At 37.1% G+C, this 18,453-nt stretch overlaps 1 pseudogene across 1 annotated transcript in view; it reads left to right on the top strand.

The window, feature by feature from the left end:
- LOC311170592 (E3 ubiquitin-protein ligase RNF8-like) overlaps nt 1–18,453 on the top strand; it is a 63,644-nt pseudogene extending 45,191 nt beyond the window's left edge. The window contains exon 2 of the transcript in view: nt 17,523–18,453. The product of the transcript in view is annotated as an E3 ubiquitin-protein ligase RNF8-like (transcript). The remainder of the gene's footprint in view (nt 1–17,522) is intronic.

Genomic DNA, 18,453 nt, shown 5'->3' with positions numbered 1-18,453 from the left:
TCAGTGTTTCCAGAAAATATTACACATCCCATTTATTCTTTCATTAAATAATTATTACATACCATACCCTTAAGTAGCTTGCTATGCCTGTTCATGAGGACGGGCTAGGGAATCTCCATCCAATAAGGCAAATTGTTGGGGATAATTATGAAATGTGTTCCATTTAATCTCCTAAGGATTGAACACTAGGTGTCCACTGAAGTACCTATCCATCAATATTGCCTTCATCGGCCCTCCCTTCCTCTCGCCTTTCTAACTGCTTTACTCTGTCTTCAGGTATCACCTCCAGGTAAAATCTTTGTATCTAGGTCTAGTCTCAGAGTCTGTCTTTAGAGAAATTGAACAAAGGTCCAGAAGAATTTATTTCTCAGAAGAGAATTTTTTTCCTTTAAGGTGTTCACTTACTGAATTGGTCTCAAATTAGTGTCCTGGTAAACCTTGATTTCCTCCACACCTCACTTTTTTCCAGGGACACCAAAAGCCTTAATATATCTCAAGTTGGGGGACAAAAGGGCCAAGATGGCTAGCCATTCAAAATAAAACAAGTATTAAGGCAAAGATACAAAATTTGGTTTATATAATTTACACAAAAGCCATGTTATCACCCTCCCCTGTGGACTCAGGCCAGGGCTGGCCCATCTTTGAATTATAAATAGTATTTCAATGAACATAGGATTGCATAGATCCCTTTAAATTAGTGTTTTGCAGTCTTGAAACAGACAATGAGGAGTGAGATTGCTGGGTCATATGGTGGATTAGATTTTAATCTTTTGAAAAATCTCTATAGTGTTTTCCATTGGGGCTGAACTAGTTTACATTCTTTTCTTTTTTTTTTTTTTAAGATTTATTTATTTATTTATACAAGAGCCGGGGTACAGGCCAGATGCGTGGGAGGGTGAGAGGATTCACCAGAGACTAAGCAGGGAACAGAACAGGTAGACTGATGAAATACACTGCTGAGGGGAGCAGCGGGCAAGACAGGAGAGGTCTGCTGCGCCATGTGGGATTCTCGCCGGCCAGTCGGGATCGAACCGGTGCTGCAGAGGCTGCGGACAGTTTCACAGCACTGCGCTCAACCGCCTGCACCACCAGGGGAGACCCTAGTTTACATTCTTACCAGCAATGCGTGAGGGTTCCTTTTTTTCCACAACCTTGTTCAATGCTTATTGTTTCTGGCCCTTCCCCCCCCCCCCCAAATCTTTCTTTTTAAAAAAGATTTATTTATTTACGAATATAAGAACTGGAATGTAGGTCAGAAGTGTCAGGGTGGAGTGGGATGGGTGAGAAGATTCACCAGAGACAGAATAGGGAACAGAACAGGCAGTTCTACTAAAATACACTGCTAAAGAGAGCAGCAGGCAAGACAGGAGAAGTCTGCTGTGCTATGTGGGTTAGCTCCCTAGTGGGAGATCAAACTCAGGCCACAGTAATGATAGTGCTGAGACAACCCTACATGGCCAGGGAGGTCCTGTTTCTGGCCTTTTTAATGTAGGCCATTCTCACAAGTGTAAAGTGGCATTTTATTATGCTTTTAATTTGCATTTCCCTGATGATAAGCAATAATGAGCACTTTTTCATCTGTCTTTTGGCCATCTTTGTCTCTTCTAGAAAAGGATTTATTTAGAGCTTCTGCCTATTTCTTGATTGGGTCATTTGTTTTCTTTATTTTGAGTTGTATGAGTTCTTTGTAGATCTTGTATATTAGTACTTGTTGGATGCATGATATACAAACATTTTCTCCCAACCAGTTGGGTAATATATCATTTTAATGATAATTTCTTTTACTGTGCAGAAAATTTTTAGTTTGTTGTAGACCCATTTGTTTATTTTTGTTTTTGTTGCCCTTATTATTGAAGAAGAATCTAGGACATCTCTAAAGTCGATTTCATGAAATGTTTTCTTCTTTATATATTATGGTTTCAGGCTTTACATACAGATAATTAATCCAGCAAGTGGTAATAGTTAAAAATAAAACAAAAGGAAAAACAACATAATTAGCAACCCCAAAGTAACTATAGTAAATAGGAATAAAAAGATTTTATTTCATAGCCAAGTCACCAACAATCTCTAAAAACTATTTACATTATTTATGATAAATATGTAAGAAATCCCCAATTTATAGTAAGTTATAAAATTATGATAGTCTCATGATGCAACTTGTTGGAAATTTACTTATCTTTGAACATGTGGTTATTATGATTTGAGAAAAGTATTTAGTAGGCAAATAGACCTAAAAATTTCTTGACATTTACTTGAGAATCATTGAATGCATTTCTAAGTATAATTTGTATCTTCCTGTTTCACTCACAATCCCCATCACAAAATTCTTGCAGTTATAAGTCAAGTATATTTTCCATTTTGCCAGTATAATATTTTGGGGAGTGAAAGGAGGAGTAGAAATACGAAAAAAATTGGAAACATATTTGAAGATCAAATTTCTCTATCTTTAAGAGGTCAAATATTAATGACTAAAGAAGACGAAAGAGAAGAAATGACACAGATACATTTTCCCTATCACCAGCCAGCCAAAGTAGTGACCTCCATCACATAAAACACCAGGAAGCTATAAGGAACCTGGATGAGTTCCTTGTCTTATCGATGTCACTGGTCAGTCAGTCATGAAAACTTAGTTTGTTTTCCTTTAATTTTCCAGTGTGAAATGACATCTGCTCTCTCTTGAATGCATTGTTTACTATCTGCTATCAGGTAATCTGCCTGACAGTGGCTTGGGGCATTTTAATGTGCATACTTCCAAACTGATGAGGACTTCAGCTGTTTTAAAGGTCTATAGTGACTTGAGACTAAATCTTTTCTTTGATGTAAAAGAGATTATATAGGATCAGTTTGAAATTGTCTACACAGTTGGAAGAACAAAAGAACAGAATGAATCTTTCACATAGAATTTTATGTATTTGGATATGTTATGCTCTGAAGTTTAGAAAAACAAGTTTCAACCTTCTTAAATAATGAAATATTCAGGAAGTTCTAATATATGCATGGGAAAACATTTTTCAGAAATGTATTATTAAGATGAAATAATTTGGATTTATAAATTAACATTTTTATTGTCTCCAAGTTTCCAATTTGGATATAATAATTATATAAAATATATTAATATTATATATAATATATTTCATATGTATATTTTATATCATGGATATAATAAACAGATATGTAGATCTGTATATGTATGTATGTATATATAAGTATGTCTGTATATATACACACATGCATACTATTTAAACTATAGTATATACACCATTATCAAGGATTTATATCTGGGATAGAAGGATGGTTCAATATTTGAAAATCAATAAAAGTAATTCACCATGTCAATAAAAGGAAAGATAAGAAACCTACGATCAATTCATACATGTTGAGAAATCATATGATAAGATTCAACCTCCATTCTATGAAAGAATCCTCAAACAATGGGGCTAGATGGCACATACTTAATATACTAAAGGCCATTTGACCGACCCACAGCTCACATCATTCTCAGTGATAAAAAAATCTGAAAATTTTTCCTCTAAGATTTGGGGCAAGTCAAGTATGTCCACTTTCACCACAATTATTCAACATATCATTGGAAGTCCTAGCAAGAATAATTAAGCAAAAAGGATATAAAGAAATACAAGTAGGAAAAGAAGAAGTTAACCTATTATTCATTATTCACAAATGATATGACAATATACAGAGAGAACCCTACAGACTCCACTGAAAAACTAATTGAAACATGGTGGTGGGAGCATGATGGAACAATGCTTTAGGGGAGATCATACACTTTTATTATGGCAATGATGATATAAACCAACTTTAATGCAATAAAAATTAAAAAAAACTAATTGTAACAATAAATAAGTTCAACAAAAAAGTAGGTTACAAAATCAATACACAATTTTTTTACCTTTTTATTTGCAAACAATGAGCTGGAAGAGGGAGAAATTTTTAAAAAAATTCATTTATAACGGATCTACACAGAACACATACAGCTCAGCAAAAAGAAAACAAATAACCCAATCAAAAATTAGACAGGGCCTCCCTAGTGGCTCAGGGGTTAAAGACAGTGCTATCAAGCTACTGCCAGCCACTGCAGCACGAGTTCTATCCCTGCCCAGGGAGGTGACAAACATGGCGCAGCAGACCTCTCTTGAATTGCCCTTTGCTCCTCTCAGCAGTGCATTTCGGTGGATCTGCCTGTTCTGTTCCCTACTCTGTCTCTGATGAATCCTCTCACCCCTCCCCCTCACCACTGGCCTGTACCCCATCTCTTGTATACATAAATAAATAAATCTTTTTAAAAAATGGGCAGAAGTGCTAAATAGGCATATATGTGGAGCAGACATACAGATGTCCAACAGTAACATGAAAAAATGTTTCTCATCACCTAGTGTCAGGGAAGTGCAAATCAAAACCACAATGAGATACAACTGCACACATATGAGAATGGCCCACATCAACAATACCAGAAACAAGTGCTGGCAAGTATTGGAGAAAAAGGAACCCTCTTAAACTGTTAGTGGGAATGTGCATTGGTCTAGTCCCTATGGGAAAGAGTATGGAGTTTCTCAAAAGATTAAAAATGGATCTACCACATGACCCAGCAATTCCACTCCTAGGTATCTAACCAAAGAATAAAAAACCCACTAATTTGAAAGGATACATTAACTCCCATGTCCATTGCAGCACTATTTGCAATAGACAAGCTATGGAATCAACATAAATGCCCAAATATATAGATAAGTATATCAGAAGATGTGGTATAATATACACAATGGAATACTGTTCACCTATCAAAAATGATAAACTTTGAACATTTGCAGCAACATAGATGGAGCTAGAGGGAATTATGCCAAACAAAAGAAGTCAATAGAGAGACAAATACTGAATGGTGTCACTTGTATGTGGAATATAGGGAAACAAAACAAAGGGTCAGATAGAGTCAAAACAGTACCAAACCCTAGAAATATGATTGTAGAACTGAGGCTACCAAAGGAGAAGGGAGAGAAGGAAGAGCAAAGTATGTAGGGGACCCAGTGGACTATGGTAGAAAACTCTGGGCCTCTGGGCGGTCAGTGTGATATACTGTAAACACCTGAAGATGTTGATCCTATACCTATAAATCATAAACAATGTTGTAAACTAATGTTACCTCAAAAAAATTAAAATGTACATAGCATTAAAAAAACAAAACACTTTGTAGTATAGTTTGAAGTCTGGGAGTGTGATGCTCCATTCCCTTCTTTTTTTTTTTCAGGAGAGCTTTGGCTATTCAGGGTTTTTGGTGATTCCATATGAATTTCATCAATAATTGTTCTATTTCTTTGAAGAATGACATTGAAATTTTTATTGGAATAGCATTGAGTCTGTATATTGCTTCTGGTAGGATGGCCATTTTAATAATGTTTATTCTTCCAATCCATAAGCAGGGGATGTCTTTCCATTTCTTTGTGTCTTCTTCTATTTCTTTTAACAGTGTTTTATAGTTTTCTTTGTATAGGTCCTTTACCTCTTTTGTTAGATTTATTCCCAAGTATTTGATTTTTTTTTATAATAAAAGGGATGGTTTTTTAAATTTTTTCTTCTTCAGATTTATTGTTTGTGTATAGGAAGGCTACTGACTTTTGCATGTTGATTTTGTATCCTGCCACTTTACTGAACTGACTGATTAGTTGAATTCATTTTTCTGTGGAGTTTTTGGGTTCTCTATGTACTATACTACAAAGCCATAATCATCAAAACTGCATGGTATTGGAACAAGAACAGACACACAGAACAATGGAATCAAATAGAAAATCCAGAAATAAACCCACAGATTTATGGTCAACTAATCTTTGACAAAGGAGCAAAGAATATGCATTGGAGCAAAGAAAGTTTGTTCAATAAATGGTGCTGTGAAAACTGGGTCGCTACATGCAAAAGAATGAAGCTTGACCACTACCTCACACCATGCACAAAAACCAACTCAAAATGGATTAAAGAACTATACATAAGACCTGAAACCATAAAATACATAGAAGGAAATATAGGGAAAACACTACATGATATGCACATCCAAGACATCTTTACAGACACATCACCCAAAGCAGTGATAGTGAAGGCAAAGATCAACAGCTGGGACTACATCAAATTAAAGAGCTTTTGCACAGCAAAAGAGACAATAACAAAAACAAAGAGAAACCCCACCAACTGGGAGAACATTTTTGCACACAACACTAATGATAAAGGACTGATCACAAAAGTCTACAAAGAGCTGATATGACTCAACAAAAACAAAGAAAATAATCCAGTCAAAAAATGGGCAGAAGAGCTAAAAAGAAACTTCTCTGAAGAGGAAATGCAAATGGCCAACAGGCATATGAAAAAATGTTCAGCACCACTTGTAATCAGGGAAATGTAAATCAAAACTACCATGAGATACCATCTTACACCAGTGAGAATGGCACATATTAAAAAAACTAGCAACAACAAATGTTGGCGAGGATGTGGAGAAAAAGGAACTCTCCTGCACTGTTGGTGGGAGTGCAAACTGGTCCAACCACTATGGAGAGCTGTGTGGAGATTTCTCGACCTACTAAACATAGAGCTTCTATATAATCCAGCAAGTCCACTCCTAGGTATTTACCCAAAGGACACAGAAACATCAATTCCAAGAGCACCTGCATGCCTATGTTTATAGCAGCACTGTTTACAATAGCTAAGCTTTGGAAACAACCCAAATGCCCAAAAATAGATGACTGGATCAAGAAGATGTGGTACATATACACCCTGGAATATTACTCAGCAATCAAAAAAATAAACACATGCAATTGGCAGCAACATGGATGGAGCTGGAAAGGATCAAGCTCAGCGAAATAAGCCAGAAAGAAAAAGAAAAATACCAGATGGTCTCACTCATAGCAGGAATCTAGGAAACTTAAATAAGGGGCCAGGAAAAAGAATAACTATGAGAAAGAAAATATCAAAATCAATAAGCAACTATGAACCAGAGACACTCTATGGGGGGTGGGGGGCAGGGAAAGGAGGGATTGGGGTCAGAATAAGGGGGGTGTAATTGTATGGGGAATATAAAAATAAAATTTAAATAAAAAAATAAATACCTTTTCATATTAAAAAAAAACAACAAAACACAATGTATCCATACCTGTTCTGTAGTCATCCAGTTCCTTTCCCAGTATTCAAGCAATGTTGTCATTTTCTTGCATGCCCTGCCAGATTATTTGAATCAATTCAGAATGTTGTATCATGAGCTACTCAGTATTTATGTGTCCTTCTTGACATGCTCTATTTTCTAACCTAAGTGGTAGCATATTATATACTGTTCTTATTTTATTATACACTTTATTTTTCCCCTTAAAAATATTCTTAGAGAAAAAAAATATTCTTAGAGATCATTTCATATGCATTCACAAGAAATTTTTTGTTTGTTCAAGACATAGTATTCCATTGAATTGATATACTATTGTATATATATGTGAGAAATCATTTTAAAATCAAGAGTATATCATTCCTAAAGTGGAATGTTGTTGGAAGAATATGATTTACTCAGATTTATTACTCCACTGATGATTTTAGATACATGAAAGATTGGGAACTACTCCCATAAAATGGTAAGATCACACATGTATTCCTGTAATTCATATTCATCTGGTGATTTCAGAACAGCAAATGATACTGATTATTTCTCATTTGAACTTTCCCTTACAAAATCAGGTATTTAAAAATCTATCTATATATATAGAGAGAAATATATATATATATATACACACTACATCTTCTTTATCCACTCATCTGTCCTTGGACACTTAGATTGTTTCTGTAATTCAGCTATTGCAAACAGTGCTGCAGTGAACATAGACATGCATATTGTCCTTTGAATTACTGGTTTTGTGTTCTATGTACAGATATGTAATAAAAGAAACTAGAAGTAAATAAAGGAGAGTAATATCTCTCCATACAAATGAGAGGAGACTCACACAAGGAAAAATGGGAAGTTGGTGTAGCTTGTCTGGAAGTAAATGCCAGAAGAGGCCTGTTTGAAATAAAGGTGATATGGTGCTTTGTTCAGAGTGATGAGAAAATATTGGGAGAATATTGGAAGGAAGGGATGCCTTTCCCAGGTGTAGTGTGTGTGTGTGTGTGTGTGTGTGTGTGTGTGTGTGTGTAGGAGTGAGCTCTGTCTTGGTAATATGTGACCTAATCCCCATGGTTAGTGTTTCATGGCTAGAGTCAACATGCTCTTGGTTGCAATGGCAACTTTTGGTGGTAGATCACATAATAGACAAACATGTGTGGGCGAGTTCTCTTGGATAAGATGTGAATGTTTTAGATTACTTTTCCATGTGACATTGGACTTAATGAATAAACTATTGCTAAAGGGACCGTTAACCCCTAAGGTTTGGGCCATTCTGCTTGAGACTTGCCCAGAACATCATGTTCTTTCTTTCAAAAAAAAAAAAAAAGATTTATTTATTTATTTATGTGTACAAGAACCAGGGCACAGGCTAGAGGTGTGGGGCTGAGAGGATTCACCAGAGACAGAATGGGGAACAGAACAGGCAGACCCACTGAAATACATTGCTAATGGGAGCAGTGGGCGAGTCAGGAGAGGTCTGCTGCGCCTTGTGGGTTGCTCCCTGGCTGGGGATTGAACTTGTGCTGCAGTGGCTGTGGACAGCTTCATAGGTTGTGTCTTAAGCCCTTGAGCCACTAGGGAGGCCCCACATCATGTTCTTACCACAAGGTAGTCCAAGAAGGAAAGTATGATGATTAACATGATGGTCACTGTTCAGCATTTCATTTTTTTCTGATTTGGAACGAAACAAAAGGAATGGTTAAGGTTTAGTTTCTCATATCTTCCAATTATTTAGGTTTCCAATTTCTACTACCTTGAAGTACTTTTTAGCTTTTCCTTCAATATTCCTTCATTAAATTCTCCTATTCCACAAGATTCTAGAGTCTACTCTCCACATGGAAGAAAATGCCAAAATTCAACCTTCTGCACCTAAGATCAATTTGTTTATACTCAGATATAATACCAGTTTAATTTAGAAAATAGGATTTCCTACCCCAACTTCATATATATGAGCCACGCATATGAGCACATGCCTCTCATTCATTCATGTAAAATATAACTCTATAAATTATCAAGACACACTGCTGTAGATCAGATAAGAAGAACTCTCCCTGTGACAATGTAATTGTGTTAAATTCTGCTTTTGGGGGAGGATGGTCTCCTCATTTTTACCCAGGTAGATACTTTGTGGAAGAATCTTCTTTGGAAGAGTCTTGCATGGAGAACAGTAGATCTGCCTCATTGTGCTTGAGTTTCTCTCTTCTTTCCCTTGTTGGAAAAAATTGGTCTCAGAGTGGCAATAGCCACTCATTCCTGTTAAATTTCCCTTTGCGCCTTCTTTTCCTTTGGAAAGGGTCTCCACTTTATTCCTAAGTAGAATGGTATGTTCCTTATTTATACTCAGTGGTTTCTGTTTCTAGAGTCTATGACAACAACGCCCCTCTCCCCTCAAAAAAGAAGAAACAGCTGTTGGTCTTTGCCTTCACTATCACTGCTTTGGGTGATGTGTCTGTAAAGATGTCTTTGATATGCAAATCACGTAGTGTTTCGCCTATATTTCCTTCTATGTATTTTATGGTTTCAGGTCTTATGTCTAGTTCTTTAATCCATTTTGAGTTGATTTTTGTATATGGTGTGAGGTAGTGGTCAAGCTTCATTCTTTTGCATGTAGCGACCCAGTTTTCCCAGCACCATTTATTGAACAAACTTTCTTTGCTCCAATGCATAGTCTTTGCTCCTTTGTCAAAGATTAGTTGACCATAAATCTGTGGGTTTATTTCTGGATTTTCTATTTGATTCCATTGTTCTGTATGTCTGTTCTTGTTCCAATACCATGCAGTTTTGATGATTATGGCTTTGTAGTAGAGTTTGAAGTCTGGGAGTGTGATGCCTCCATTCCCTTCTTTTTTTTTCAGGAGAGCTTTGGCTATTCGGGGTTTTTTGTGATTCCATATGAATTTCATCAATAATTGTTCTATTTCTTTGAAGAATGACATTGAAATTTTGATTGGAATAGCATTGAATCTGTATATTGCTTTTGGTAGGATGGCCATTTTAATAATGTTTATTCTCCCAATCCATGAGCAGGGGATGTTTTTCCATTTCTTTGTGTCTTCTTCTATTTCTTTTAACAGTGTTTTATAGTTTTCTTTGTATAGGTCCTTTACCTCTTTTGTTAGATTTATTCCCAAATATTTGATTTTTTTTGTTTCAATAATAAAAGGGATGGTTTTTTTGATTTCTTCTTCTTCAGATTTATTGGAGAAAAAGGAACTCTTCTGCACTGTTGGTGGGAGTGCAAACTGGTCCAACCACTATGGAGAGCTGTGTGGAGATTTCTGGACCTACTAAACATAGAGCTTCCACAGGATCCAGCAATTCCACTCCTAGGTATTTACCCAAAGAACACAGAAACATCAATTCCAAAGAACACCTGCACCCCTATGTTTATAGCAGCACTATTTACAATAGCTAAGCTTTGGAAACAGCCCAAATGCCCAAAAATAGATGACTGGATCAAGAAGATGTGGTACATATATACCATGGAATATTACTCAGCATTCAAAAAAGATAAACACATGCAATTTTCAGCAACATGGATGGCGCTGGAAGGGATCATGCTCAGCGAAATAAGCCAAAAAGAAAAAGAAATATACCGGATGGTCTCACTCATAGCAGGAATCTAGAAAACTTAAATAAGGGACCAGGAAAATGAATAACTATAAGAAAGTGAAAATCAAAATCAACAAAAACTATGAACCAGAGACACTTTTTGAGGGGTGGGGGGCGGGAGGGGAGGCATTGGGGTCAGAATGGGGGGATTGCAATTGTATGGGGAATATAAAAATAAAATTTATTAATAAAAAAAAAAAGAAGAAACAGTGAAGGTTGAGACCATTTAAGTTTTGCTTTTGATAGGTAGGGATAAGCAAGATTAAAGAGTAAATCTTTCTCTCTAAACAAAAATCTCTCAAGATTATTGTCTCGAAATACGATAATGAGGGCCTTCCTGGTGGTGCAAGGGGTTAAGCACAGTACCGTGAAGCTATCCCGCAGTCTCTGTAGAGCAGATTTGATCCCAGGTGGGCTAGGGAGCTGCCCACATGGTGCAGCAGAACTCTCCTGTCTCACTGGCTGCCCCCTTCAGCAGTCAGTCTGCCAGTTCTGTTCCCCACTCTGTCTCTGGTGAATCCTCTCACCTCCAGTACTCTGGCCTGTGTCCCAGTTCTTCTATGCATAAATAAATAAATCTAAAAAAAATTATAATAATATCTTTATGTTTATTTCTCTTTCCATTTCTGCTATAACAGTTCTAATCCTCCCCAGGGCACTGAACGATGAGATTGTATCCAAGGAAGCTAAAAAGGAAAAATATTTCAATAAACATCACCCTTGTTAAATATGTGTATTTAACATATTTTCTTCCATTTCCCCATCTATTTATCTGCTTTTGTCTTTTCACCTTTGGTAAATTGGTTTTATTCCTTAACATTTCTCTAAAAAATAATTGTATTCTATCACTCCAAGGTTCTCCTCTGTCACTGGGCTGTCTTTGTGGATCATTCCTGGTAACTAGATCTTTATGGGTATTACTTCTTTTACCTTCATCTAGCTCATGCCATCACTAAGTTTACTTTTTCCTTTCATCTACTCCTCTAATCCATAAGGCATATTTGGATCCCCAACCATTTTATCCCAAATATTTTCTTATCTCTTTTATACACTTCTAATTGAAACCTCGATTCCAGTTTATTGATAAGCATTTATTGGATAAAATGATAAATAATCTCTTCGGCATTTTGTATTTCACCTATCTGTTGACTTTTCACTCTCTAAAAAAGTTCACAGCTTTTATTGTAAATTGGTTAAGTAATTCAGGTTTGAAAGGCTCTCACTAGTAGGCTGAACAGATGTTACTTTCTTTGTGTACCAAGCACAGGGTGTAGCATATTATTAGCTTGGATTTTGTTTTATAGGCAATGGAGTATAATCACAAATTATAAATTTTTGAGCCAAAGAAAAGCAGTAATTATTCATGATATTCTGTGAAGATATTTGTGAGAGTAATTTGAAGGATTGCTTGTGCTTTTGATACAGGAAGTGTCCAAAGACAAGGGCAATATAGGATAGGAATCAAAGACAAAACTTTGCTAATCCCACAGGCTGGTAGACAAGAGGTCAAACAAACAAGATGACTGTAGGCTCAGCCTCCTGCTGTGATAGATTTCCTTTGCCTATTGTTTTTATTGGATTGGTAAATAAAAGGCTAAAGAAAACCAATGACTCTGGGTCTGGACACCTACTGCCATAAATTTCCTTGGCCCATTTTTTTTAGTGCAATTTTTTTTAAGATTTATTTATTCATGCATACAAGAACTGGGGTACAGGCCCATTTTTTTATTACTAATTTTTCCCAAACTGTGCATTCCTTGACTGCTTATCAAGTTGGCTGTTGCAGAAGAAAAGAGTTACAGTTTCAGAAGAAAAGAGTTTCAGGCCCTAAGTCCAGACTAGTTCAAACTGGAGCTGTAGGGACATCATAAAATGTTCTCCTGTAAGATGGTTATGACCCCTGCACAATCATCAAGTTGCAGCTGATTTGTGGTCACAATTAGCAACAATAAGTGAACCATACTCAGATGGACAAGTGAACTTTAGTCAAGTCTGATCTCCTTGACTTCTCAGACAATAAAGCTTGATTTGTTTATAAAACCAATAAAGACCCCTAGCCTGGAACTTTGAAGAGTCTCTCATGCCCAGAGAGGTATCTTTTCTTGTTCTTTCACTAATCAGTAAACACTGACTCCATGCTTGCCCTCACCAGTGTCTCTGGTATTCTCTCTTAACTCTTCATGAAAATGTCTCAAAAGTCCTTTTCAGGACTTGGAAACAGCCCTTTGGCTCATCCCTCTGATTCCCAGAAGATAGAGTAGGACAAAGACTGTTATACTCCTGGTTTATCCAACTGCACATTGGAGAGTAGGATCAAATTGAGGGGCTCCTGGTCTTTCTCTTGTCTAGTGAGTTTGAAGCATGTGTTCTCATGAAAACATTCCTATAATAAACAGAAATGAGAGATAGTGAGAAAATGGAGCAAAAGAAGAAAGATCTAAGTGATTTATGACTGATTGAATACAAGATAAAGAAGCCTGTGGTTAGAAGATAAAATGAAGAGTGGTCAGCAAACAAGCAAATAAGAAAGAACGATTGGTTGAAGAAAATGGGGAACTAGGATAATGTAATTTCATAATTTCATGCAAGTAAAAATAAATGAATCAAATGTCATTAACTGCATTATTTTATATGCATGAAACACATAGCAAATATTTTCCTACTGAGATTGAATACTTGACTTGAGATGCATTTTTGGAGCAGTAGTGCAGATAGCAATCATTTGGAGGGAACTGAAGAGGAAATGAGTAGCTGTAGACAATTGTGCATGAGGAACCATGACTATGACATACTTTTCTTTTGGTCAGCTCTCACTGCAAGATGAGCTAAAAATTCCTGTTAAGAACTGAGCTCTACATGTTGATAAATGTGCATTGCAGGGGTGGGAAAGGTCTTAGAACTTCCTATTTTAGCATTTGTCTACCCTTACAGATTCCTGCCTTTGCTACTGTATGTGACTCCTGTGCTCCTATGGCTCCTTTGCTAGAGCAGGGATGGTTTGCAGAATTCCAGGTTCCTGTCACTCTTCTGATTGACTGTGACTATACTTTTGATTTTAATTGCATGAATTAAAAATTGTAAATATCCCTATATCTTAAAATAATTTATCCTTAATTGTCATGATAAAAGAAGGTCTTCCTGAAGTTTCTCTTTGTCCTGATGGAATATTTGGTTTGGTACACAAAGGTTAGAAATTCAACTATCAACCAAGATTGGGCAGGAGTGACTCAAATGTAAGAACTGGGCTAGGTGTAAAAATATTGGAAGTGAGTTTCCCATAATAAACTGGATAGGATGTGTTCCACCCAATGACTTGTAAATTAAAATGCTTTAAAAAATGTATCTGGGGGGCCTCCCCGGTGGTGCAGCGGTTGAGTGTTGGGTTGTGAAGCTGCCCGCAGCCTCTGCAGCGCTGGTTTGATCCCCAGCCACCAGGTGAGGGTCCCACATGGCACTCAGACCTCTCCTGCCGCCCGCTGCTCCCCTCAGCAGTGTACTTCAGTCCTTCTGCCTATTCTGCTCCCCGCTTTGGCTCTGGTGAATTCTCTCACCCTCCCATGCTTCTGACTGTACCCAGTGCTTGTATAAATAAATAAATAATTTTTTTAAAAAATGCATCTGAATGATTATGTTAGATTGAAGTATAGGGGAAGGACCTCCTGCTGAGTTTCTGCCCCTGTCACTTTGTGGGCTGCTCACACTACTTGCGATGTATTGGACCTCAAATTTGACGTCATGTCTTTGCTCATGATTTAGCTAAAAGTAGAGGAAATGAAAAGGCAATACGTGTGGTTCACTGAATTGTCACTAAGATTGCTCAAAGTGTTATTCTAGGATTTGGAATAGGTCAATTTTTGTATTGTTAATATTTGTTTTGTTTTTTTTAATAGAGGCATGGTTTGTTTGTTTGTTTGTTTATTTATTTATTTACTTGTTTGTTTATACATGCACTGGGTACAGTCAGAAGCGCGGGAGGGTGAGAGAATTCACCAGAGCCAGAGCGGGGAGCAGAGCAGGCAGAAGGACACTGCTGAGGGGAGCAGCGGGCGGCAGGAGAGGTCTGCGCGCCATGTGGGACCCTCCTCTGGCGGCCGGGGAACAGCCGGGGATCGAACCGGCGCCGCAGAGGCCGTGGGCAGCTTCGCAACCCAGAGCTCAACCACTGCGCCAGCGGGGAGGCCCTGTATTGTTAATATTTGTATTTATTCTAACCTTTACCCACTTCTACCCTAGTTTGAAGCAGTAGAAAAATTGATAAAAAGCAAAAGTAAGTATGTTTAAAACCTAACTAAAAAAAAAAAAAATGAAAATCTCAGAGCTTAACATGGCGGTTTATTTCTCTTTAGTATTTTTATTCCAAGTTACAGTGATTATAAGCCTTTACTATTATAAACATTCTAAATATTATTATTACTTTTATGGGAAATTAATACTTTAAATGACATAAACTTTCTTTGTTATAGAATTAAATGTAACTTTAGCTTATCAAGGAGTTATTTTTCCCTATAAAAATATGTTGCATTTTTATGAAATGCAATAGTAAAATACAATCACACTATCAGAAATTTGCACTGAGATACCTCTGTATTTGAATAAAATGTACTGTATAACAAAAAGAATGAATTTCCATGATATTTATCATATCATATTTTAACATTTATTTCAAATAAGCATAACTACAAATCATACAGAATCATTCTCTTAAATAATGGAACAAGCAGAGATGTAGTTTTATATAAGCTTTAGGTAAAAGAAAGAAATAGGACATTTATCCATATTTTTTTCAGCCAGGGGTCTACCAGGTTTGGTGTATGTTATTCCACTCAACTTCTTACCAGTGAAAATTTCTGTTTGTATGGACAAAACTCATTAAACAGCATGTGTGTATGTCCAAGGGTTTGTTTAACTTAAAGAGATACAATATCTACAAGTTTTCCAAACAAAAATGGCCAGTTCAAAGTTCTGTGACCAATGGCATGTAAACTGAAGCAATCAGTGCAAGCCTGGTGATGCTCTGTTAAAATGTCAAAGGTTACCATGCGTGGGCTTTAGAATTTGTTTAGAGAAATAGTAATAACCTTGACTCTTTTTCAGTGGAAGTACAAGTTTATTAATCTGAGACCCATCACCCACATTTTAATCATTAATATTTCCCTTGAGATTTAGGTAATCATTTTGCTGTAGGTGACTTGGTTCTTACAGTTGGGTGACCATACTTTATATTTGTCTTTTTTCATGTCTTAGCATTATAAATTGTTCTCTTTAGATTAACTCAATTTATTCAACTCAATGTCAGAAGGCCTAATACAGTTTATAGGGGTTTTCAAAGGTCCCTATGGAAACAACAGAATTAAACTTGATTGCTAAATTCAAGTTTAGGTTTTTTTTGTGTTTGGTTTCTTAGTTGCTGAAACAAAAACACATCTTCACTTTATTCTCTAAACCAGATATTTCACCTTTAATTGAAAATATCTTTTGTGCTATTGGTTAACCAAGTGATCTTTCAATGAAAACATGTCAGTGATAATTGATTGAGGCTGATTGAGGCATTGTTAATATTTGTATTTATTCTAACCTCTACCCACTTCTACCCTAGTTTGAAGCAAACTATCTCATTTAATAGGAGGAAATGGAAAAATGAATATATCTAAAGCAACTTTTTCTAAATCATTGTTACAATTGTACAATATACTATTCTGAAAATACAGACTGAAGATAGCAACGACATATGATCTTTTATAAAGACTAAATACTTAGGGCCTCTCTGGTGCTGCAAGGGGTTAAGATGCAACCTATGAAGCTATCCGCAGCCTCTGCGGCACGAGTTTGGTCCCAGGCCAGGGAGCAGCTAGACCTCTCCTGACTCATCCACTGCTCCCCTCAGTAGTGTATATTAGTCAGTGTGCCTGTTCTGTTCCCCACTCTGTCTCTGGTGAATCCTCTCACCCCTCACACCTCTGGCCTATACTCCAGTTCTTGTATGCATAAATAAATAAATCTTTAAAAAAAAGACTAAATGCCTAAAGCAATAGGAATTACGTCTAATATTATTTCATCAGCTTCTACGAGATGCAAAAAAGACGTGAGAAATGCAGGGTTTACATTTTTGCATAATTTATTATTTATTGAAAGGTACTTATAGAAATTAAATATTTTCTATATAAATGCTGCAGATAACATTTCTTCATGATGTCACACCATATACCTGTAAAATCTGATAGAATGAAAAAGGAATAGTAAAACATTTGCTATTCTGGATTGTTTCTGTCTGTTGTTTAGTTCTGTCTATGGCGCCCTAGAGGAGTCTAGGAGGTGGTGGGAACCAAGGTTGGGGTCTCTTCACTCTGTGCTCATCTCAATCCTGCATGGAATGGGCTATGAGGGCCTCGTTCACTGGGGACCATGCCTGTGCCTGGAGCTGGTATTTGTGGTGGGTGGGATAAACGCTGAGAGGCTACAGCTGGAGAATAGCCGCTAGGTGACTACAGGGCAAGGATTTGGTGTCATATACCAGCTGACATAAAAAATAGTCTGCCCTCTGATTATTTCCTGAAACCACTGTGTTTTGAAACAGAATAGTGAGGGCCAGTGGATAATTACAGGCAATGAGAGTCTGAATGGTATTCGGCTGAACAGAGACTGTCTTGGAAACTTCTGTCCATATGAGAGACCATATCCAGCTTGGGGTGGCCCTGGAAAATAAAAAGAATGTAGAGTATGAACATAGTGCTACGCAAGAAGATAGAGAAAGGATGTATCCTGTCTTGTTCCAAAGAATGACCAGAGAGTAAAAGAAAAGAAAGGCTTGAGAACTAAAAGGAAATTTAATTTGGATGAATTAGAAAGTCCTGTAGCTGAAGGCCCCATATATTTGAAGTCCAAAATACATAAAGTATCTTGTAAACATGGTCAAACAGTGAAGACTCCTGGGAAAGGTAAAGTGGCTAGTCACCCTTCTGAATATTTGAATCCTAAGTTGACTCCTCTTGAGCCAAATGAGAAGAGGAGGGTCTCATACTTACTTTGGCTGCACAAAAGTTGTAGAGCAGAAAAGCCTCAAACCCTTCAGTATCTCAGAGCAGCTTAGAACTGTTTAAGGTGACCATGTACAGGATCCCAAAGCTGAAAACACAGATGCAAGAAAAACAGTTAGCTGTTCTGAATGTGAACAAGTAGACCCAAACAGGAACACAAAGAAAATTATGAAAATGGGGCAGGAACTGCGGGATTTACAGTCACCAGTGTGTATACAGCAGGTTGAGCAGCAGGCCAGAGTGGAGAACCAGGGAGGCCTTTCCAGGAAGAGGAACAACATCTCCAGGACCGGGAAAAAGATCTTGGAGGAGACCTGAAACAACAGCTGGCTCAAGTTCTGCAGGAACATCATGCTCTGATGGAAGAACTAAATCACAGCCAGAAGGACTTTGAAACAATCATTTAAGCCAAGAACAAAGAATTGGAGAAGACCAAGGGAGAGAAGAAGAAGGCGCAAGCACAGAAGGAGACAGTTTTTAGTCACATGAATGACATGCTAGAAAATGAGCTCCAGTATATTATCTGTTCAGAATACTTCACTGATGCTGTCACCTTGAACTGTGTCCACAGTTTCTGTTTCAGAAGACAAGTCCCAAACTTACTCCCTGGTTCTGGACAATTTCATTAGTAAAGTGGTAGATGAGCTGAGCACAGAAGTAAAAGAAAGATGA

This window comes from Talpa europaea (genome assembly GCF_964194135.1).
Source record: "Talpa europaea genome assembly, chromosome: 5".
In the NCBI taxonomy this organism is placed as follows: domain Eukaryota; kingdom Metazoa; phylum Chordata; class Mammalia; order Eulipotyphla; family Talpidae; genus Talpa; species Talpa europaea.
The sequence above is the reverse complement of the archived record's forward strand: the minus strand, read 5'-3'. Positions and strand labels throughout refer to the sequence as shown.